At 40.8% G+C, this 24,730-nt stretch overlaps 1 long non-coding RNA gene across 1 annotated transcript in view; it reads right to left on the bottom strand.

The window, feature by feature from the left end:
* Positions 1-24,730, bottom strand: part of LOC141089416 (uncharacterized) — a 184,010-nt gene that overhangs the window by 8,023 nt on the left and 151,257 nt on the right. Inside the window, exon 2 of the long non-coding RNA XR_012232279.1 lies at positions 2,354-2,431. This is a non-coding gene — a long non-coding RNA (uncharacterized lncRNA). The remainder of the gene's footprint in view (positions 1-2,353; positions 2,432-24,730) is intronic.

Below are 24,730 nucleotides of genomic sequence, written 5' to 3'. Positions count from 1 at the left end.
CAGACGTTTAGCAAAAGACTGGACAACCCCTTTTAAGAGGTGATGGAGCCTGCTTCATTGTTCATGTTTTAGATTTTTACATTCCCTGGGGATGATATCTTCTCGAGGGGTTGGAATTAGTGTATTATTGAATGTGAGAAACAAATGATCAATGTATTGATGGAAATAGGCTAAAAGTTTGTATTAGTTCAAATACTAAAATTGAGGCTATTATAAATAAATTAGAAAGATTTTTGGATCACCCTGAATATAATGTCTTGTGAACAATGATCAATATGGTAACAAAAATTTGGACAGATTTGAGATAGAAAAACAATGAACAATTGAAGCTCAATTCAAATAATTTTAAAACCAATATGTTACCAATAGATAGGAAAAAGGAGACATGATAATGTAAAAATAAAGAGCTTTATACTTTTGGAAGGCTTGTGCAATGAATATGAAAACTGTTACATTACAAGATACTTATTCTACATTTAGCTCTCTCATACGTAAGAACAACACCCTGAAAGCAGATACATAAAAAATGGGCTTCCACTAGTATAGATCCTTGTGGAAAAATCAATGTATCCATTTCCGAGAGTCTAAAGCCATTCATTCCCTCCATTTCCAATCTATTGGCCTAAAATTCATGTGGACAAGGGAAAATATCCTACTACCAAATCATGATTGTGAACTGAGGTAAGGAGATTTTGAAGTCTTTTTTATTCATGATTCATAACTTTCATGGTGGTTTCAATAGTTGAAACACAACAATCTGGAGGGTTAAAACCCCCATACCACTGAAACTGAGTCAAATAGACTTAAAGGGGTTGTCCGCTCCTAGGACAACCCCTTCTTGATTGAAATGTTTGGCCTAGATAAAATAAAAAAACTTATACTCACCTACATGCTGAAAAAAAAGAGAAAATAATCCAGCTCACCGTACTGCCTTACTGGTAGAATCCAAATCCTGCGCACGGATTTGACTAGGCAGTCAATCAATAGTGGAAAGGAAAAAAAGAGAAATTCCATCGCCAGAAATGGAAAATTAAAAATCCATTTTATTGTGCCAATGCATATTAAAATTCCAGCAGGTACAGCATATCAGTCGGATGACTACAGAACAACACGTTTCGACGCCTCAGGTCTTAATCATGTTCATGATTGTTCTGCAGTCATCCGACTGATATGCTGTACCTGCTGGAATTTTAATATGCATTGGCACAATAAAATGGATTTTTAATTTTCCATTTCTGGAGCTGGAATTTCTCTTTTTTTCCTTTCCACCTCCATGCTGCCACCGTTCTAGCGGTGTCGGCATTCACGGTCCCAGGACTCTTGCTTGGTTGTTGTGACAAGTGACCCTAACGCCCAATCAGCACTAGCATCAATCAACACTGACATGAACATGAAGAGGAAGTGTGGGCTGTCACTGATTTCTTACTTCCTCTTTGTATTCAAAATGTCCGAAGGAGGGGACAGTGATGCCAGCGCTGATTGGGCGCCGGAGTCATAATAACTGCAAGAAAGCCACGGGACTGCAAGTGCTGACAATGCTGGAACGGCGCCTCTACCGGAGGTGAGTATAAGCTTTTTTTTATCAGGGCCAAACATATAACTCAAGGAGGGGTTGCCCTAGTAGTGATTGCTTGCGTGTTTCAGGCAGATTTTATCAACCCTGATATGTAGGTAATTTTCAATACAGAATCTGTGAATATTGCCGCTTTTGACATTTCTTTCATAGCTCTTCCACAAACAGATCTGCACATAAGGGGAGCCATTGAAAAGGCACCTTTGAAAACAATAAAAAGTTATTTCCATGTGATATATAAAATAACACAAGAAAAACAAAAAACAGAAACAGGGGGAAGAGAGGGGGATGCAGAAAGAAAAGTAGATCACTCAAGAGAAATGGAGGCAAGGACAAGAAACTGACAAGAGCCATAGATGAGAAGATTTTCTATTTATGCTCGGGTGCCCTCCGAGTAGTTTGATGTGCTCGGAGATTTAGTTTTCGGTGCCTCAGCTGCATGATTTGCGGCTGCTGGACAGCCTGAATACATGTGAGAATTCCCTAGCAAACAGGCATTCCTCACATGTATTCAGGCTGTCCAGCAGCTGCAAATCATGCAGCTGCGTCGACAGAAACTAAATCTCCGAGCATGCCAAAATACTCGGAGGTCACCCGAGCATGCTCGGGAAAACCCGAGAACGAGTATACTTGCTCATCACTAATAAAAAAAAGGAGGACAAATGTTTAGGATTGGTACATCCTAGTATTCCCTTTTATCTACTATTTCCTCAAAATGTACAGAATTTGCAGCTGATAATATTGGATTTTGGATCTTTAACAAGACTGTTGTCTCATTACCTTTCTTTACATCTGCAAACACTGGTTTTTAAATGATCCTCTTCTTAACTGAAAAATTCTGCTGCATTTATTAGGGATCTGGAAGGGATGACAAGGGAAGATGATTTTTATGCCTTACTCTAGTTGTTACATACTTGTATTTAAACATTGAGCACAGCCACAGTAATCAAGTAGTGAGGTCTTCTTTAGAGAATGATGAGTCACTGCCACCGACACAAACACATTTTTTTGATGAAAGGCCTTGATTTCATACTGGCCCACAATGTTTTTACTTATGAAGGTAGGGGTTTATCATGAGACAAAGGGGACTGCTATGGGGACTTGGTTTACACTAAGTTTTGTAAATTTGTTTATGTGTGTTAGGGTTTGCGGATCGCACCAAATGTAAATTATGAGAAGGTGTGATCGCAACCCGGGTCCACTGTGCAGTAATGGAGAAACCGCAGCTAGAGAACATTGGTGGAGCGTAGCCATGAGTAATCACCGTAAACAACACTGAGTTAAACATCACTCAGTGTGAACAGAGTGCAAAGCACCTGACTTTGTTACTCCACAGAGCAGTATGAAAACTGAGAGCACTCTAAGGCCCCTGTCACACATAGCGACGCACCAGCAATCCCGACAATGATATGACCTTCTCAGGATCACTGGTGTGTCGCTACATGATCGCTGATGAGCTGCCAAACAGGCAGATCTCACAAGCAATCAGGACCAGTGATGACGCGAGTAACAAGCGCTCGTCGCTTAGTTACCCGCTGTGTACCTTAGATACCAGTGTGCAGGCGCTGCGAGCAGGTATCCAAAGTAAACAGTGGGTTTCAAATCACCGTGCGGCGCTTAGAAACCCGCTGTTTACCTTGCATACCAGCTCCCAGTGCCAGCACGCTGGTATCTAAGGAACACAGCAGGTAACTAAGTGACGCGCGAGCTTAGTTACCCATGGTTTACCTTGGATACCAGCTCCAGTTTGCTGATCAATGGTCTCCCACCTGCCACACATAGCGATGCATGCTGGCCAGCGGGAGACCAACTATCAAAAAAATGTCCAGGGCTTTCGAGCACGATTAGTGATACCCAGCGGGGGCGGTCGCTGATACATGTCACACACAGCGATATTGCTGGTGAGATCGCTGTTGTGTCACAAAACTTGTGACTCAGCAGCGATCTCACTAGCAATCTCGCTGTGTGTGACGGGGGGCTTAAGCTATGCCCTGTTCGACGTCAAAGTAGCATAGTGAACTTGACGCTAGTGGGGTCCCTATTACTCTCCCCCCACTTTGCTGGTGATTGAACCTGCTCTGACACACGGTGGCTTTTGAGTACTGTGCCTGAGGACGCCCGATGCAGATGCTAAGTTCAAGCGGAAGTTCCCACCCTACACTGCCTGTCTAGAAACACACTCGTAGTGCTATTGACGGCACACGTGCATGCAGGGTAGTAACTGTCCAACCTACACACACATACAGCAAATACGCATGATCTTAGGGCACTGATGTGCATGCCAAAGATCCTTTTATAGACTGTGCCAATCAGACAGGACATTGCTCGCGGACCAATCCGGAGTCGGCACAGGACCTGAGCAGCTGACGACCGACCACCAATGAGAGGTCGCCACCTCACGAGCATGCTCAGTATAGCAAATCCTGGACTTAGTCTCAGGAATGACTGCTCGCTGCTGTCTATTCTTAGTTACCATAGTTGGACCTGGAGAGGCAGTGGTAACAATGCACACAGCCCGAGTCTGAGCAAGGCGCTGAGACCAACGTCTTTGCTGAGCAGCATCTAGTGCGGTCGAGACTGAATGGAAGACCCCAGGAGAAGACAAGGCTTGGGATCCACCCTGTGCAGAGGGAAAATCCCAACGCCTAACAATGGGTAGATTGAAAACCATTAACATTGTGACTTCCCTTTCTCTGCCCATATTATCTATTGCAGAATCTTTATTGATGATTTATTTGTCATCTGGCGAGGCTCACAGGAAGAAGCAGTTTCCATCTGACCCTAAATACAAGAAAAGACCATTTTATGTTTTGTTTCAAAAGATAGTCTTCAAGACCTGGGTCAGTTCATAACAAAAATGCACTTTAAAAAGATAGATTCAAATAGTTATTTAAACTTTTGGAGTGCCTACTGTGATAAATGGGTAAAAAACATTCAATATAGCCATTTATGATATACTGTGTTAAGAAGAATTGTGCAGAAAAAAAGATTATAGGGGGCACAGAGAGTAGAATTTCAATATTTGCAGATGACACTAAACTCTGCAGGGTAATCAATACAGAGGAGGACAATTTTATATTACAGGAGGATTTATGTAAACTAGAAGCTTGGGCTGATAAATGGCAAATGAGCTTTAATGGGGATAAATGTAAGGTCAAGCACTTGGGTAGAAGAAATAAGATGTATAATTATGTGCTTAATTGTAAAACACTAGGCAAAACTGTCACTGAAAAAGACCTGGGTGTATGGGTGGACGACAAAGTCCCATTTAGTGGCCAGTGTCAGGCAGCTGCTGCAAAGGTAAATAAAATAATGGGATGCATTAAAAGGGGCATAGATGCTCAAGAGGAGAATATAATTTTACCTCTATATAAGTCACCAGTGCGACCACACTTAGAATACTGTGTACAGATCTGGTCTCCGGTGAATAAGAAAGACATAGCTGAACTGGAGCGGGTGCAGAGAAGAGCGACCAAGGTTATTAGAGCACTGAGGGGTCTGCAATACCAAGACAGGTTATTACACTTGGGGTTATTTAGTTTGGAAAATCGAAGGCTTAGGGGTGATCTTATTACAATGTATAAATATATGTGGGGACAGTACAAAGACCTTTCTAATGATCTTTTTACTCTTAGATCTGTGACGGGGACAAGGGGGCATCCTCTACGTCTGGAGGAAAGAAGGTTTAAGCATAACCACAGACACAGATTCTTCATTGTAAGAGCAGTGAGACTATGGAACTCTCTGCCATATGATGTTGTAATGATTGATTCCCTACTAAAATTTAAGAAGGGACTGGATGCTTTTCTTGAAAAGTATAATATTACAGGGTATATACACTAGTTTCCTTGAGAGGAGCTAGTCTGATTACCGCATGTGGAGTCGGGAAGGAATTTTTTCGCCTTCCTCTGGATCAACATGTTAGGGAAGGTTATGATAGGATATGGCTTGAACTAGATGGACTTAAAGTCTTCCTTCAACCTTAATTGCTATGTTACTATGTTACTATAAGGAAGAGTTAAAGTACTTTCAAACACATTTTTATAACAATAAAAGGGCAGCCTATCTTTAATTCATTCAGCATATGAACACAATCTGAGCAATCAGCAGTAAGACTGGTCAAGAGAAAAAATATATGAAGGAAATAAAGAACAAGAATAAATGCGGCAACGAAATCTGGGCAATCAGCAGTAAAACTGTTCAGCAGAAAAATATGAAGGAAATAAAGAACAAGGATAAATGCAGCAAAATTTTACCATGTATAATAGGGGACATAAGGCAGAGAGGAGAATTCTTAGTAAATATTGAGGAAACTTGAAACTAGATATATATATTTTAAAATTGATTCCATCAAAACCAACAATTACAAGGAGAAGAGCACAAACGATGAAAAACATTGTTACAGCCAGTTGGCCAAGGTTAGAAAAATCATTTAGCAATGAAGGACAGCTCAATTATTTTCCTACACGAGTGGATTCTTTGAAATATGAAACGCGAGCCTGCTTTGTTTGTTAAAAATTAATCAATAATAAAAAAATGTTCAGTTCAAATATATGTGAAGAATGTTTTGAGATAAAATCATTTCCTAATTGCAGCTCCACATTTTTTGGTAATTTGATAGAGGGTGAATGCGGGCAAGAATATATTTGCAGAACAATTCAAACTCTTACGAAAAGGTTAAATAACCACTGTTTTAATATAAAATTGGGATGTTAGACCACAGTTTTTCCAGTCCTTTTTTTACAGATTTATAATAAACTGATGGAGAGAGTATGAGTTTAACTCCATTGGCGAGCACCCTTTATAAATGTTCCAAATGGATAAAAACTGCTAAATAGATTGCTAAATTTGGATTTTTAAATTACAGAGCCTTTTTTTCTGGATGGTTTAAATGAGGCTTGGGAGCTTTTATGACATAAATGTATGAGAATGTCCCTTAATGCCTATTTTATAGTAAGGAAACAAATATATTTCTAATAGAGTAGTGAAATAGTTGTTGTAATTAATAACAATAACTCTATTTAAATATTCCCTTTCTAAAAGGTGTAATTCATTTTTTTCTGTTTCCTAAGATATTTTTATTTTATTTTTAGCAGATAGCCCTTGGAGTCCCTGGAATAACAATGTTTGTATTCCACCCTGAGGCATATAGCAGTGACATGCCACGCGTCACTGATACTGAAACAACAGTCAGAGGTCATTGTGGGAAGACAGGGGTGTATTGCCGCACGGGTTGAATTGTCATTCAAAAGTATAATATCTTATTGTATATTCATTATCCATGTTCTCCTAGTGCATTGTGTTAATTATTTCTGCATAGTTTTCACTTTACTGAAAAAAAATGAACTGGAGTAGAAGCTGGTATGCACGCAAAATAGGAGCATGTTCACACTGGCCATTAAAAAGTCAAGAACCGAGACAGAGACAAAATGAACATTTACCCTGCGGTAAGTAAATAAGTAAATGCAATACTGCAAATAAATAGCGTAGAGTACTTAGTAAACACCATTTTTTATTAAAAAAAGCATAAAAGCCATTCCACTAGCATCAAGGAATACCACAATCGGGATGGTGCTAACACCACAATCGGGATGGTGCTAACTTCTACTATTAAAACCTTACCATGTGTCAATGTGACGTCAATGTGAATAAGGGCAAAGCAGGACCAAGTACCATATGGATACCTAGCAAATGGGAAGCTATACAAACAGTATGTCCATCCCAAATAAAGGGAGGCCACACCCTTACCTGCATTAAATGCAGAAATCTGAGACTTAACAGAAAAAAACAACTGGAGTAAACGTTGGTATGCATGCAGAATAGGAGCATGTTCACACTGGCCATTAAACTGACAAAACCTAAGACAGAAACAAAATAAACATACACCCTGCTGTAAGTAAATATGTAAAAGCAATAGTGCATATGAATTCACTTCATAGTTTTTCAGAAATAAGTATTGTATATTGTACTGCATTAAGAATTTTTATTCAATCCTGACAAAGATCTTACGTCAAGGTAAAAACTCCTTGTTCAGTGTATTTGCTCTAAGAAAAATTATTAGTGTTTTTAATGCTACAGGCCATTATGCGATATAGTCTCTTACAGAATTGCACACAGTGGAGCTTTTTTCTGAGTCTCCCTGATAGGTCTCATAGTGACCTATTATAATAGAAAAATATGCTTTTTTTCCTCGAGAGAGTGAAAGATTCACAGCTTCACTGCTCTATTCTGTTCTTTAATTTCTTCCATGCTGTTGCTGTTTCTAAAGGGCTGCTACACAGAGCCGGGAGAGCAGTAATCCACTAGGCTTTTGTGTATCATGTGTCTGAAAAACATCTTAGCAATTATTTTTCATCTACTAGCTGAGAAACAACTAAAAATTTGAGATGGCGCCTGCAAAGGGGAACACTGGTGAAACATCACAATTACAAGTCACATAATGGGCAGAAATAGTGTTATTCCTCATATACACACACAACAGTTTATTATGAATATTAATCTGAAATGACAGGTAATGTACACTTTTCTAGTAAGGGTGCTATGCTACCACAGTGATAGATTCTCAGCTACACTGCTCTATACTGCTGTTTAGTTTCCTTCATGCTATTGCTGTTTCTAAGGGGCTTATGCACAGAGTCAGCAGAGCAGTAATCCACTGGACTTTTGTGTATCATGTGTTTGAAAAACATCTTAGCAGCTATTCTTCACCAACTAGCTCAGAAACCACTAAAAAATATAGATGGAACCTGTAAAGGGCTGTACTGATGAAACATCCCAATTAAAAGTCATATAATTTAGAGCTAGTATGGTGCGCACTCAGGGTCAAAAAATAAAAATTAGGTGCTGGTGAATTGGACCAATGAGGGCCCTATATATGCACCAAAGTAATTCACCGCACTCAACAAGCAGGTACTTTGCAATCAATTTGTGTGTTTATTCAAAAAATGTCCAATCCAATAAAGTGTGTGCCAACACCAGAATTTGTACAAAAATACCCGACGTTTCGATCCTCCCAGATCTTATTCATGGGGTACACTACAATCAAATACAATAAAAGAAACAATAAATATATACAAATATATACATGGTATAGATTGGTGGTTGCAAAAATGAATATAATAGTCTAGACATATGAAACGAAAACAGATATACCGTATATACTCGAATATAAGCCGAGATTTTCAGCCCGTTTTTTTGGGCTGAAAGTCCCCCTCTCGGCTTATATTCGAGTCATATACACCGGGGGGTCGGAGGGGGAGAGGGGGTGGGGGTGTCATGTCATACTTACCCGTCCTGACGCTGTCTCTTGAGCCCCCAGCTTCTCCGCGCTCTCTGTTCCTGCCTTCAGTGGTCACGTGGTACTGCTCATTAAAACTCATGAATATGCGCATATTCATGAGTTTTAATGAGCGGTATCACATGACCGCTGAACGCAGGAAGAGAGAGCGCGGAGAAGCTTGGGGCTCAAGCGACAGCGTCAGGACGGGTAAGTATAGCGATACTCACCTGTCCTGCGTCCATGGCTGCTTGCTGCTGTCTGTCATCGGTCAGTGACTTGAGACAGCAGAGGGCGCGGTGGCGTGATTAGTGCGCGCCGCGCCCCCTGCAGTCTGAACGTCACTGACTGATGACGTAGCAGATAGCGGTGAGCAGCCATGGACGCAGGACAGGTGAGTATCTGACACCCAGCGACGGAGAGGTAAGTATGTCATTTTTTTTATTTTTACATGCTGCAGCAGCACATGGGGGAATAATCTTAAGGAGCATCTAATGGGGCAGCATATGGGGGAATAATCTATGGAGCTTCTAATGGGGGCAGTATATGGGGGAACAATCTATGGAGCTGCTTATGGGGGCAGTATATGGGGGAACAATATGGAGCTTCTAATGGGGGCAGCACATGGGGAATAATCTTTAGGAGCTTCTAATGGGGGCAGTATATGGGGGAACAATCTATGGAGCTTCTTATGGGGGCAGTATATGGGGGAATAATCTATGGAGCTGCTTATGGGGGAACAATATGGAGCTTCTTATGGGGGCAGCATATGGGGGAATAATCTATGGAGCTTCTAATGGGGGCAGCATATGGGGGAACAATCTATGTAGCTTCTTATGGGGGCAGTATATGGGGGAATAATCTATGGAGCTGCTTATGGGGGCAGTATATGGGGGAACAATATGGAGCTTCTATTGGGGGCAGCATATGGGGGAATAATCTATGGAGCTTCTAATGGGGGCAGCATATGGGGGAACAATCTATGGAGCTTCTTATGGGGGCAGTATATGGGGGAACAATCTATGGAGCTTCTTCTGGGGACACCATATGGGGGAATAATCTATGGAGCATTTCCCACCCTAGGCTTATACTCGAGTCAATAAGTTTTCCCAGTTTTTTTGTGGCAAAATTAGGGGGTCGGCTTATACTCGGGTCGGCTTATACTCGAGTATATACTGTATATAGAATCTGCAGTGTTATGTTTCTCCGTTATGGTACCAGCAAGATACATAGCAGTAGTTACAGGAGGTTCAAGGAACAGGAGACATGAATGATTTACCTTAATGTATAGAATAACCAGTTGTGGGCACACTGGAAAGAAAGAAAGATCCCCCTATGGTGGTCCCCGGTACCAAAATTGAAAATATATATTAGCTGAAAAGGTAACCTTAAGATCAGTGTTCAGAGGAAAGAAGGGGAATGCCTTGTATGTGTGTATATTGCCGTATTAATTCTGTTGAATAGGAATTGTTGGTCCTGGATAGATGAAGATGAGGGCAATTCAATACAAATGTCGCCTTATGTAAATACCGGGATATAGAGATACAGCAAAATGATGGTATACCTTACAAGACAAGTATTCTGATCTTAGGTAGTAATGACTGTTGTATAATGTAGCCTGCCTATAAAGAAATGACAGGACTTAGAAAAAATCTGCCTTATTGTCATGCTAGGGTGCTGAATGCAGCACAGTCATATAAGTCACATTATTACCTGTGGGATCCTCCGTATGGGGTGTAGGGGGTAAAGATATGGCAGTATTTCAATATCCTTGTCCACCTAGAAGTGAACATTACATTTTAAGAAGGTGACCCATGTGCAATGGGTATACATAGTAACATAGTAACATAGTAATTAAGGTTGAAGGGAGACTTTAAGTCCATCTAGTTCAACCCATCCTATCCTAACTTGCCCTAACATGTTGATCCAGAGGAAGGCAAAAAAAACCCATGTGGCAAACAGTAAACTTCACATTAGGGAAAAAAATTCCTTCCCGACTCCACATACGGCAATCAGACTAGCTCCCTGGATCAACGCAACGCTAAGGAAACTAGTGTACATACCCTGTAATATTATACTTTTCAAGAAAGGCATCCAGTCCCTTCTTAAATTTTAGTAGGGAATCACTCATTACAACATCATATGGCAGAGAGTTCCACAGTCTCACTCTCACTGCTCTTACAGTAAAGAATCCGCGTCTGTTAGTATGCTTAAACCTTCTTTCCTCCAGACGTAGAGGATGCCCCCTTTTCCCTGTCACAGGTCTAAGAGTAAAAAGATCATTAGATAGGTCTTGGTATTGTCCCCTCATATATTTATACATTGTAATAAGATCACCCCTAAGCCTTCGATTCTCCAAACTAAATAACCCCAAGTGTAATAACCTGTCTTGATATTGCAGACCCCCCAGTTCCCTAATAACCTTGGTCGCTCTTTTCTGCACCCGCTCCAGTTCAGCTATGTCTTTCTTATTCACCGGAGACCAGAACTGTACACAGTATTCTAAGTGTGGTCGCACTAGTGACTTATATAGAGGTAAAATTATGTTCTCCTCCTGAGCATCTATGCCTCTTTTAATGCATCCCATTATTTTATTTGCCTTTGCAGCAGCTGCCTGACACTGGCCACTAAATGTGAGTTTGTCGTCCACCCATACACCCAGGTCTTTTTCAGTGACAGTTTTGCCCAGTGTTTTACAATTAAGCACATAATTATACATCTTGTTCGTTCTACCCAAGTGCATGACCTTACATTTATCCCCATTAAAGCTCATTTGCCATTTATCAGCCCAAGCTTCTAGTTTACATAAATCCTCCTGTATTATAAAATTGTCCTCCTCTGAATTGATTACCCTGCAGAGTTTAGTGTCATCTGCAAATATTGAAATTCTACTCTCTATGCCCCTTACAAGGTCATTAATAAATATGTTAAAAAGAAGCGGGCCCAAAACTGGCCCCTGTGGTACCCCACTGCTAACCGTGACCCAGTCCGAGTGTGCTCCATTAATAACCACCCTTTGTTTCCTATCCCTGAGCCAGCTCTTAACCCACCTACACATATTTTCCCCTATCCCCATTGTTCTCATTTTATGTATCAACCTTTTGTATAGTGCCCAGGGTATTCGTGTATCGCAGATTACCTGAGGGATTTCAATAAAATCTGACGCTGTAGATAAAAACTGTGCTCCCTCGCCTTGTCCTGGCCAGAGGGGGAGGCTGCACTGCTCTGAGGCATGGCTGGGCGTTTTATATACACCGCCGGACCGTAAATGCGTCATCCGGACCAGAAGTGACACAGCTCTGGGAAGAAGGGAACCGTGCTTGCACGGTAGAGGGAGAGTGCCCTTCAGTGTCCGTCTTACCGTGCATGCGCGGACCGCGGCAGTATCTTCTTGGGGAGGAGTTGTGTTGCTCATATCCAGGCAATTAGTAGTCAAAGGTCCTTCAGTGTCTGAATAGCCGCGCATGAGCTGATCGCGGCAATGCTATAGTACAGGCAGCTATTACGTAATAGGGATAAGGGCTGCAGCATAAAGCAGCGTTACCATTAAATAAGGGAAAATATGACTCAAAACCCATACAGTGGCTGGTGTGGTAAAATGGGATATGGCAGAAGAATTATGGCAAAAAATAACATTAAGGGAGGGCATCCAATAAAGATGCAAAATATACAGACATGCTGATGGAAAAATGAAGCAATAATATGGTGATAAATATGAAAAATTGAAAAAATAAATAAAATAGAAAATAAAAAATAGAAAAATGGAAATAAAGTAAAAACAAAAGTAGTATGAAAAAAGATGAAGGTAAAAATAAGAAAATAAAAAAATAAAAAATAGGGGGGGAATGAAAAATAGAAAAAAAAAAAAAGGAAGGAACTTACCAACCATAGGTGGCTGTCAGCGTGTCTGTAAGAGTGAAAAATAAGAGGTTAATCATAGTAGCCAATTTATCTCGCTATTAAGGCCTTTTGGCGACTGTGTGTCTAATTTATGGATCCAATAAGTTTCTCTCTGTTTTAATAGTTTTATGTGATTGCCGCCCCTACGTTCAGTTACGGGGTACCGCGATGGGATCTATCGTAGCATCGGCTTATGCCAATGCCTTCATGCATTCCTTCGAGAAGAACTTCATCTACCCCACTGAAGCCTTTAAGGATCTCATTACTTGTTACCATCGCTATATTGATGATATTTTTTTCATCTGGCTAGGTTCCCCTAAATCATTAGAATCCTTCCACTCCTACATTAACTCACTGGATGCTGACCTTCAATTCACCATTCACTTTGATATGAAGCGCATACCATTTCTTGATACTATGGTGCAAAAAGATTCTTTGGGCAACCTCACTACTGACCTCTACACGAAGCCTACAGACTGTAACAGTCTGTTACACTACACAAGCAGTCATCCCAAGGCTACTAAGAATAGTCTTGCAAGGTCTCAGTTCACACGGGTATCAAGAATAGTGTCCGACCCAGAATTACTTTCCACTCACCTTGACGAGGTATCTTCTAAATTCATGGAGAGGAACTATCCCACCCAACTTCTCCAACAGGAGAGAATTACTGACTTAGTCACTCCAAAGCCTGAAAGAATCCCGTTTGTCCATACCCACCATCCCCTTATGGCCAAAATTTATTCAGTCATTCGCAAGCATTGGCCATTATTATCAAGAGCTTACCCCAATATAGCAGCGTTTGCTACACCGGCCCTTATGTGCAGTAGGCGAGCCCCCAACATCAATGACAAACTCGTTCGGGCAGATATTGGAAGCAAAAATCCCGGTTCTACACAACGGCATCTTGCCACACACCGTAAAGGCACTTTTCCTTGTCTGAATTGCGCGTCATGTTCCAATGTTATCAAGTCAGATACGGTCACCCACCCATGCACAGGCAAATCATTTTCTATCAAAGGGTTTTTTATCTGTGACTCTAACTTTGTGATTTATGTCATAAAATGCCCTTGTGGCCTCCTGTATGTGGGTGAGACGACACAGCATGTCAAAGACAGAATTGCTAGCCACAAATCCACGATTAGATGTGGTAAGACCTGGATACCTATCCCGGATCACTTCATTAAGCATAAACATTCAGTGGCGCAGCTTAAATACCAAGTGATCGAACAGGTACAAAAACCCAGAAGGGGCGGCAAGCACATAAAACTATTAAAACAGAGAGAAACTTATTGGATCCATATATTAGACACACAGTCGCCAAAAGGCCTTAATAGGGAGATAAATTGGCTACTATGATTAACCTCTTACATTTCACTCTTACAGACACGCTGACAGCCACCTATGGTTGGTAAGTTCCTTCCTTTTTTTTTTTTTTTTTTTCCATTTCCCCCCCTATTTTTTATTTTTTATTTTCTTACTTTTACCTTCATCTTTTTTCATACTGCTTTTATTTTTACTTTATTTCCATTTTTCTATTTTTTATTTTTTATTTTCTATTTTATTTATTTTTTCGATTTTTCATATTTATCACCATATTATTGCTTCATTTTTCCATCAGCATGTCTGTATATTTTGCATCTTTATTGGAAGCCCTCCCTTAATGTTATTTTTTGCCATAATTCTTCTGCCATATCCCATTTTACCACACCAGCCACTGTATGGGTTTTGAGTCATATTTTCCCTTATTTAATGGTAACGCTGCTTTATCCTGCATCCCTTATCCTTATTACGTAATAGCTGACTGTACTATAGCATTGCCGCGATCAGCGCATGCGCGGCTATTCAGACACTGAAGGACTTTTGACTACTAATTGCCTGGATTTGAGCAACGCCACTCCTCCCCATGACAATAGTGCTGCGGGCCGCGCATGTGTGGTAAGCCGGACACTGAAGGGCACTCTCCCTCTACTGCGCAAGCGCGGTTCCCTTCTTCCCAGCACTGTGTCACTTCTGGTCCGAATTATGCAGTTCCGGTCCAGCGGTGTATATAAAACGCCCAGCCTTGCCTCAGAGCGGTGCAGCCTCCCCCTCTGGCCAGGACAAAGCGTGGGAGCATCGTCTTTATCTACAGCGTCAGATTTTCTTGAAATCCCTCAGGTAATCTGCGATACATGAATACCCTGGGCACTATACCCATTGCACATGGGTCACCTTCTTAAAATGTAATGTTCACTACTAGGTGGACAAGGATATTGAAATACTGCCATATATTTACCCCCTACACCCCATACGGAGGATACCACAGGTAATAATGTGACTTATATGACTGTGGTGCATTCAGCACCCTAGCATGACAATAAAGCAGATTTTTTTCTAAGTCCTGTCATTTCTTTATAGGCAGGCTACATTATACAACAGTCATTACTACCTAAGATCAGAATACTTGTCTCGTAAGGTATACCATCATTTTGCTGTATCTCTATATCTCGGTATTTACATAAGGCGACATTTGTATTGAATTGCCCTCATCTTCCTCTAACCAGAACCAACAATTCCTATTCAACAGAATTAATACGGCAATATACACGCATACAAGGTATTCCCCTTCTTTCCTCTGGACACTGATCTTAAGGTTACCTTATCAGCTAATATATATTTTCATTTTTAGTACTGGGGTCCACCAAAGGGGGATCTTTCATTCTTTCCAGTGTGCCCACAACTGGTTATTCTATACATTAAGGTAAATCATTCATGTCTCCTGTTCCTTGAACCTCCTGTAACTACTGCTATGTATCTTGCTGGTACAATAACGGAGAAACGTAACACTGCAGATTCTATATATATCTGTTTTCTTTTCATATGTCTAGACTATTATATTCATTTTTGCAACCACCAATCCATACCATGTATATATTTGTATATATTTATTGTTTCTTTTATTGTATTTGATTGTAGTGTACCCCATGAATAAGATCCGGGAGGATCGAAACGTCGGGTATTTTTGTACAAATTCTGGTGTTGGCACACTCTTAATTGGATTGGACATTTTTTGATTAAACTCACAAATTGATTGCAAAGTACCTGCTTGTTGAGTGTGGTGAATTACTTCGGTACAAGTCATACAATGGCAGAAATAGTGTTATTCCTTATAAACACACGACAGCTTATTCTAAAAATGAATCTGTAATTTCACTAAATATGCACTTAAATAAAATTGCTGTCGAAAAAAGATACTGATCAGTTTAGTGTCATAACTCTTTTCTAACAGGCAATATAAATCAATCTTTTTATTGTTAAATCCTAGTAGCTATTGTGTGCATTATGTGTTTAAAGAAATGCCCTATCAACTCAGGATCACCATGAAAAAAATGCAAGCTATAGCATAATCCACTCTACAAATAGAGAACATTTTGCACTTTTTATTACAAATGACCTGGATGAATATGCTGAAGTAAGTCTGACAATCTGAGGTCATCCAAATACTGATCATTTGCAATGTGCACTTCAGTTTAATCTCATCTCAAATGCTTTCATATTCATAAAAATATCACTATTCAAATATTTTTTCAAACCATATTGTCACGGTCACATGTGTCTGGACGCAGATGTTACTGCAAGGCAGACCCATAACACACGTGACCCTGGATACAGCGCCTCCAGTGGGGCGAATTTAAATAATAAGACGTGCAGATGGATACACCGCCTCCACCTGGCGAATTTAGGAATTACACATTATACATACATTCTGGAAACCCCGCCTCCAGTAAGGCGAATTTAAATAATAAGGGGGACCTGGGAAACATTAACAATGGTGGGCCCTGCGATAGGGAAAAGGGAAGTGGAGACCTCCTGAGCTCCCCTGAGCCAGTGTCCCTGGACTCCTAACGTTCCCTATGCCGGTTCCGCACAGGGCGCCGCACGCGTACCTCAACGCCCTTGCTCGCCCTGACCCTAAACCCTCACTAGGGAATTGGTCGGTGCGGAAACTAATCCCACCACTGCACTAACAACACACATGAGGGAAAGAGACAATACAGGGGGACACCACTTAGCTTTATGCTCTGTGCTTATGCTCCTGCAACAGAGCCCTCCACCTGCGTGCGTCTTCTCCTCCACCCGGATCCATCACCATAACAGGATCCTTCACCATAGTGCAGCCTTGGAGCAGGGTCCACCACCAGTTGCTGCTGCTTAGTAACAGAGTCCCAAAGATGAGTTCAGCTTCTGACACGAAGTCAAGCATGCTTGAGTCTAGCTCAGCAGCCAAGTCCCACATGGTGAGTGCCACTCTCCATAGTCGCCACTCCACCAGTCCATGCAGACACTTCCCGCTGACACCATCACTGCGACCCCACCACGCCATGCCAGCCCTTCATCCAGACACCATAGCTGACACACTTCCCCCCTGGCTAAGCTGCACAGGACTCCTCCTCAGCTCCATCCTTCCACCAGGCTCTCCCCAACTCAGAATCAATGAATCAATGAATATCACCAGCAGTGATTGCACACCCTGAGATTCATTTATAGAGCCCCACACCTGAATCATAACTACAGAGAACTTTAAACTGAAAACCTAAGGTGCGATACCACTAACCACCACCGGGGACAGTCAAGTCACTTTGGCAACTTGCCAAAAGGAAAAAAAGTTCACTCTGTGCTTTTAAAACTGTCAGATCACTTCAGATCATGACACATATGTTGATAACATAAAGCATGTTTCATTGTATTCCATGTATTTCATTTTGGAAAGTAAACTAGCTGATTCTGCACTTTTTTCATGTCAGGCTTTTTTAAAGAGAACAATAGCGTCTTGTCTAGCCCTACAAGAACATTTGCCGAATTTTTTTAAGTTTATTCTTTTATGTAAATCCATATAAATTTAGCTAAATAGGTATTTAAATATTATGATATTCATTGGAAAATAAGATGTGTCTTTGAGGTGTAGTATGTCTTCTTTTCTTCTGAATTTTACTTTTCTAAAACTTTTCTGTGACACTTCTTTTCACTCTAAATGTAGAGGGATATCTAGATTGAATCAATAGATAATAAAAAATCCCACTGGCGCTCGACACCAAGATTGATTTTTAGCCGCCTTGTTTGGGTGACAACTACCACCTGATGTCAAGGTATTAAAATAGAATTATAGAAAAAAAGGGCCAAACGGCACTCAAAACCAATGGATGGATAAATAGGGAGAAGATATTGTCAACATTACAACATTTGGGGGTTAGCATACGCCAATGAAACTGATCATGCGACCACAGTATGAGAGGATACAATTAATTCCTCGGAGATATGGTGTCACATGAAATACAAAGTAAAAAATATAAAATATATATATATACAGTGGGGAAAAAAAGTATTTAGTCAGTCAGCAATAGTGCAAGTTCCACCACTTAAAAAGATGAGAGGCGTCTGTAATTTACATCATAGGTAGACCTCAACTATGGGAGACAAACTGAGAAAAAAAAATCCAGAAAATCACATTGTCTGTTTTTTTTTCATTTTATTTGCATATTATGGTGGAAAATAAGTATTTGGTCAGAAACAAGCAATCAAGATTTCTGGCTCTCACAGACCTGTAACTTCTTCTTTAAGAGTCTCCTCTTTCCTCCACTCATTACCTGTAGTAATGGCACCTGTTTAAACTTGTTATCAGTATAAAAAGACACCTGTGCACACCCTCAAACAGTCTGACTCCAAACTCCACTATGGTGAAGACCAAAGAGCTGTCAAAGGACACCAGAAACAAAATTGTAGCCCTGCACCAGGCTGGGAAGACTGAATCTGCAATAGCCAACCAGCTTGGAGTGAAGAAATCAACTGTGGGAGCAATAATTAGAAAATGGAAGACATACAAGACCACTGATAATCTCCCTCGATCTGGTGCTCCACGCAAAATCCCACCCCGTGGGGTCAGAATGATCACAAGAACGGTGAGCAAAAATCCCAGAACCACGCGGGGGGACCTAGTGAATGAACTGCAGAGAGCTGGGACCAATGTAACAAGGCCTACCATAAGTAACACACTACGCCACCATGGACTCAGATCCTGCAGTGCCAGACGTGTCCCACTGCTTAAGCCTGTACATGTCCGGGCCTGTCTGAAGTTTGCTAGAGAGCATTTGGATGATCCAGAGGAGTTTTGGGAGAATGTCCTATGGTCTGATGAAACCAAACTGGAACTGTTTGGTAGAAACACAACTTGTCATGTTTGGAGGAAAAAGAATACTGAGTTGCATCCATCAAACACCATACCTACTGTAAAGCATGGTGGTGGAAACATCATGCTTTGGGGCTGTTTCTCTGCAAAGGGGCCAGGACGACTGATCCGGGTACATGAAAGAATGAATGGGGCCATGTATCGTGAGATTTTGAGTGCAAACCTCCTTCCATCAGCAAGGGCATTGAAGATGAAACGTGGCTGGGTCTTTCAACATGACAATGATCCAAAGCACACCGCCAGGGCAACGAAGGAGTGGCTTCGTAAGAAGCATTTCAAGGTCCTGGAGTGGCCTAGCCAGTCTCCAGATCTCAACCCTATAGAAAACCTTTGGAGGGAGTTGAAAGTCAGTGTTGCCAAGTGAAAAGCCAAAAACATCACTGCTCTAGAGGAGATCTGCATGGAGGAATGGGCCAACATACCAACAACAGTGTGTGGCAACCTTGTGAAGACTTACAGAAAACGTTTGACCTCTGTCATTGCCAACAAAGGATATATCACAAAGTATTGAGATGAAATTTTGTTTCTGACCAAATACTTATTTTCCACCATAATATGCAAATAAAATGAAAAAAAAACAGACAATGTGATTTTCTGGATTTTTTTTTCTCAGTTTGTCTCCCATAGTTGAGGTCTACCTATGATGTAAATTACAGACGCCTCTCATCTTTTTAAGTGGTGGAACTTGCACTATTGCTGACTGACTAAATACTTTTTTTCCCCACTGTATATACATACAAATTTCCCATATATATATATATATATATATATATATATATATATATACAGTATAATGTAGCACTGAGAATATATCATATATAAAATTGTAATATTACCTGTGCCACTGAAAAATTGCCAGCTCTTTGGAGAGCTGGCTACTGGGAGAGCTGGATGTGGTGATCGCGGTCAAATACCAGGACAGCTGGATAAAATGATCTCGGTCAGTGCCATGGAGAGACTAAGCCGTTAGCTTGGATTGAGTAATGGAGTAACCATCAGTGCACACGGTGTAGGTGCACAAGGTATAGGTGAGTGTGACTGTGTCTAGTGTGTTGGCGTGTGTGCACAAGCCACCAGACACAAGGAGAGACACACGATGGATGTTACTGGAGCTTCACGCTGCTCATATGTGTTGAGGTGACAAGTGCCATATATTAAAGTTCAAAATACTTGGAAGGGCTATTTTTGGGCAGTGATTGGGTGTGGCAAACGCTGATCCGGCCGGTAGTAAGCGGTGGGGAACCACTGCCGATTGACCTGAGCAGTATTGAGAGCTTCTAGTTCATGGTAGTGACGTCACTCCCGTACTTGTGGTCAGGTGTTGGAGGGTGAGAATCCTACGCGTTCTCCCTATTTATCCATCCATTGGTTTTGAGCTCCTTTTGGATCTTTTTTTTTCTATAATTCTATTTTGATATCTAGTTTGGCCGATCAAGCTTCCACAAGTTTAACAATCCCCGTAATATGATTGCAAAAATTTCAAAAACAGTTTAAAAAACATATTGGTGCTCATTAAGACAGGTCAAGTCCACAGACTGAGTTTTAGTTCATACACAGTGGAGGAGATATTTTCTTAATCCTGTAATATGGTTTAAAAGATTATAAAGATAAAATAAAAGATTTCCAGTAGGTGATTATTACCTTAGGTAGGTTTTTAAGGTTGATCATCTGGACACCTTGAAGTCAGTAAGTTATGATCGCTATAAATCTTGATGTGGAGTAAAAAGGTGCTTTGCAAATGAAGCGTGGGTATGTGCCACGAGTCTTCCAGAGCGCTGTCCCAGACGGTGACAGGCATTCCACGTCTCCCCTGTTCCAACAATGCGCTAGCGTGTACTGTGCACGATGAATGGCTGCGGCGGGCAGGGAGACCGCAGTACCTTTGTGACATCACCAATCATGTGATGGATTACAGGGATCACGGTGGACCAATTCCTCTCCGACTAGTTTCGGAAAAATCACGGTTTCCTTAATCAGGGATGATCCAAGTGAGGAATTGGTCACCTTAAATACCTTTCAGCACTACTCTTAATTAAATGTAAATAGCTCAACCTCGCAATTTAACCCCTTTGGTGCGAGACTGTCCATGCGGGACATCTTTTTAAGATAGACCCCCTTCCTCCAACTTCTCCACACAATTTGGAGACCTGTAATTATTGCACCAAGAGAAGATCCCCCATGATGTTTGCAATAATGCTTGGACAAAGGATGCCCTAAAAATTTATTTTTAACATTTCTGAGATGTTCATTAACCAGGACCCTCAGTGGACATTTTGTACACCCTATATATAATTTCTTACAGGGGCATCTTATGGAATAGATGACCCCTGATGTGTTGCAGGTAATGAAATCACGAATATTAAATGTTTCATTTCTGTTAGATATAGTTAGCTGTTTTTCTACATTCAGCGTTTTACAGATTCTGCATCTACGGCATGGGTAATAACCGGATTTATGTCCGAGGTGACGAAGTTGGGATATTTTTCTTGAATTGGACATAGGTACTGATGGTACTATTAAGTTGCAATATCTTTTGCCTTTCTGTATATGAATTTTGGATTCATTGGTAGCAATTCTCCTATTATCTTATCTTCATTGAAAATACCCTAGTGTTTTTCACAATTTTTCTCAAAATGTAAGTGTTTGCACTGTACTGGCTTATAATTGGGAAGTCATCATTAGTATCCTGTTGTATATCATGGCTAAGTTTACCTTGAATTAAGATGTCTCTAGGGAGAACGAATATTTTTTGTCTTTCGTCTAAGAGAAATCTTTCTTAATAGCCTTTACCCTTGAATTTATCCATTAATGAATTAGTTTCAACTAGGAAATCTTGCTTTCGTGAGCAGTTTCTGTGTGCTTGTATAAACTGGATTTTAGGAACATTGATGCGCCAAGTGGGTAAAGCCCCCATCACACATAGCGATCTCGCTAGCTGCTGAGTCACAAGTTTTGTGATGCAACAGCGATCTCACCAGCGAGAACGCTGTGTGTGACACTGACCAGCGACCGGCCCCCCTGCCGGTTATCGCTGATCGTCCTGAAATGGCCAGGACATTTTTTTAATCGCTGTGCTCCCGCTGGCCAGCTCGCTGCGTGTGACAGGCGGGAGACCAGCGATCAGCGCGTTGGTAACTAAGGTAAACGCAGGGTTTCTAAGCAGCACGCGGTGCTTAGAAACCCAATGTGTACCTTAGTTACCAGCTCCCTGCATTAGCGCTGGTAACTAACGTACAAAGCGACGCACCCGCTCGGCGTCGCTGGTGCTGATCGCTGGTGAAGCTGCCTGTTTGACAGCTCACCAGCGATCATGTAGCGACACACCAGCGATCCTGACAAGTTGATATCGTTGTCGGGATCACTGGTGAGTCGCTATGTGTGACGGGGTCCTAAGTGGCAGCTATTCATAGATATATAGTTATTAGAGTCGGTCAGTTTATGGTACAATCTGGTTTGAATAGTTCCATTGTGTATAAAATATTGAGGTCTAAAAAATTTATTGACTCCCTACTAGTAACTGCATTAAATTTTAAAAAATAATCATTTTTATTAATATCCATTAAAAATGGTGTATTGATATTTAATCGCAAAACATTAACCTATGAGTTCATTTGTTTTACATTTTCTATTAAAAGTTACATGTTAAATTGGCAAATTGGACAAGTAAGACAGATATGGAAAGCAGTGATGCACAGTTTAATGTCTGCAATTTAAGAAAAAAACTTTTTTTTCAATAAAGCTCAACTCTCGTTCTAAAAATGACAAAGTAAGAAATGCTATGTACACGATCAAAAAAATAGCACCTTCAACAGGGCACTGGATTGGTGTGGCGTGTATTGGTTAAAAATTTGATTAGTAAAACAGATGACCCAACAAAATATTTTGTGACATGCAAACTTTGTGAGGTAGACAGTTTCTGTTAAATGACTGGATTTATTTTTACATTTTGCATGTTTTAACCTCTTTACCCTCAAGGGTGGTTTGCACGTTATTGACCGTGCCAATTTTTACAATTCTGACCACTGTCCCTTTATGAGGTAATAACTCTGGAACACTTCCATCGATCCCGGTGATTCTGACATTGTTTTCTCGTGACATATTGTAATTCATGTTAGTGGTAAAATTTCATTGATATAACGTGTGTTTAAACCGTTTAAACCTGAAATTTGGTTAAAATTTGGAAAATTTAGCAATTTCCCAACTTTGAATTTTCATGCCCTTCAATTACAGAGATATATGACACACAAAATACTTAATAAGTAACATTTCCCACAATTTTGGAATCAAATGTTTTTTTTGTTAGGAAGTTATAAGAGTTAAAAGTTGACCAGCGATTTCTCATTTTTACAACACCATTTTTTTTAGGGACCACATCACATTTGAAGTCATTTTGAGGGGTCTATAAGAAAGAAAATACCCAAACGTGACACCATTCTAAAAACTGCACCCCTCAAGGTGCTCAAATCCACATTCAAGAAGTTTATTAACCCTTCAGGTGCTTCACAGGAATTTTTTGAATGTTTAAAAAAATGAACATTTAACTTTTATTCACAAAAAATTACTTCAGGTCCAATTTCTTTTATTTTCCCAAGGGTAACAGGAGAAATTGGACCACAAATGTTATTGTGCAATTTGTCCTGAGTACACTGATACCCCATATGTGGGGGGGAACCACTGTTTCGGCGCATGACTTTTTCAATGCAAAATTGGCCGGAATTGAGACTGGACGCCATGTCGCTTTTGGAGAGCCCCTGATGTGCCTAAACAGTGAAAACCTCCCACAAATGACACCATTTTGGAAACTAGAACCCCAAGGAACATATCTAGATGTGTGGTGAGAACTTTGAACCCCCAAGGTCTTCACAGAAGTTTATAACTTACGGCCGTAAAATTAAAAAAATCATATTTTTTCCACAAAAGTGATCTTTCCACTGCCAATTTTTATTTTCCCAAGGGAAACAGGATTGAAAAAGTTATTGTACAATTTGTCCTGAGTATGCCGGTACCCCATATGTGGGGGTAAACCACTGTTTGGGCACATGGCAGAGCTCGGAAGGGAAGGAGCGCCGTTTGACTTTTTCAACAGAAAATTGTCTGGAATTGAGATTGGACGCCATGTTGTGTTTGGAGAGCCCCTGATGTGCCTGAACAGTGAAAACCCCCCACAAGTGATCCCATTTTGGAAACTAGACCCCCAAAGAACTTATCTAGATGTGTGGTGAGCACTTTGAACCCCCAAGTGCTTCACAGAAGTTTATAACGCCTGGGCATGAAAATAAAAAAATCATATTTTTTCCACAAACATGATCTTTTAGTCCCCAATTTTTTATTTTCCCAAGGGTAACAGGAGAAATTGGACCCCAAAAGTTGTTGTCCAATATGTCCTGAGTACGCTGATACCCTATATGTGGGAGAAAACTGCTGTATGGGCACATGTCAAGGCTCAGAAGGGAAGTAGTGACATTTTGGAACGCAGACTTTGATGGAATGGGTGTCATGTCACGATTGGAAAGCCCCTGATGTGCCTAAACAGTGGAAACCCTCCACAAGTGACCCCATTTTAGAAACTAGACCCCCCAAGGAACTTATCTAGATGTTTGGTGAGCACTTTGAACCCCCAAGTGCTTCACAGAAGTTTATAACGCCCGGGCGTGAAAATAAAAAAATCATATTTTTTTCAACAAAAATGTTCTTTTAGTCCCCAATTTTTTATTTTCCCAAGGGTAACATTAGAAAATGGACCCCAAACCTGTTGGGT

Source organism: Dendrobates tinctorius, unplaced genomic scaffold (assembly GCF_039654945.1).
Source record: "Dendrobates tinctorius isolate UK_male_01 unplaced genomic scaffold, ASM3965494v1 ptg000008l, whole genome shotgun sequence".
NCBI lineage: Eukaryota > Metazoa > Chordata > Amphibia > Anura > Dendrobatidae > Dendrobates > Dendrobates tinctorius.
Note: the sequence above shows the minus strand (reverse complement) of the source record. Positions and strands in the feature narration are given on the sequence as shown.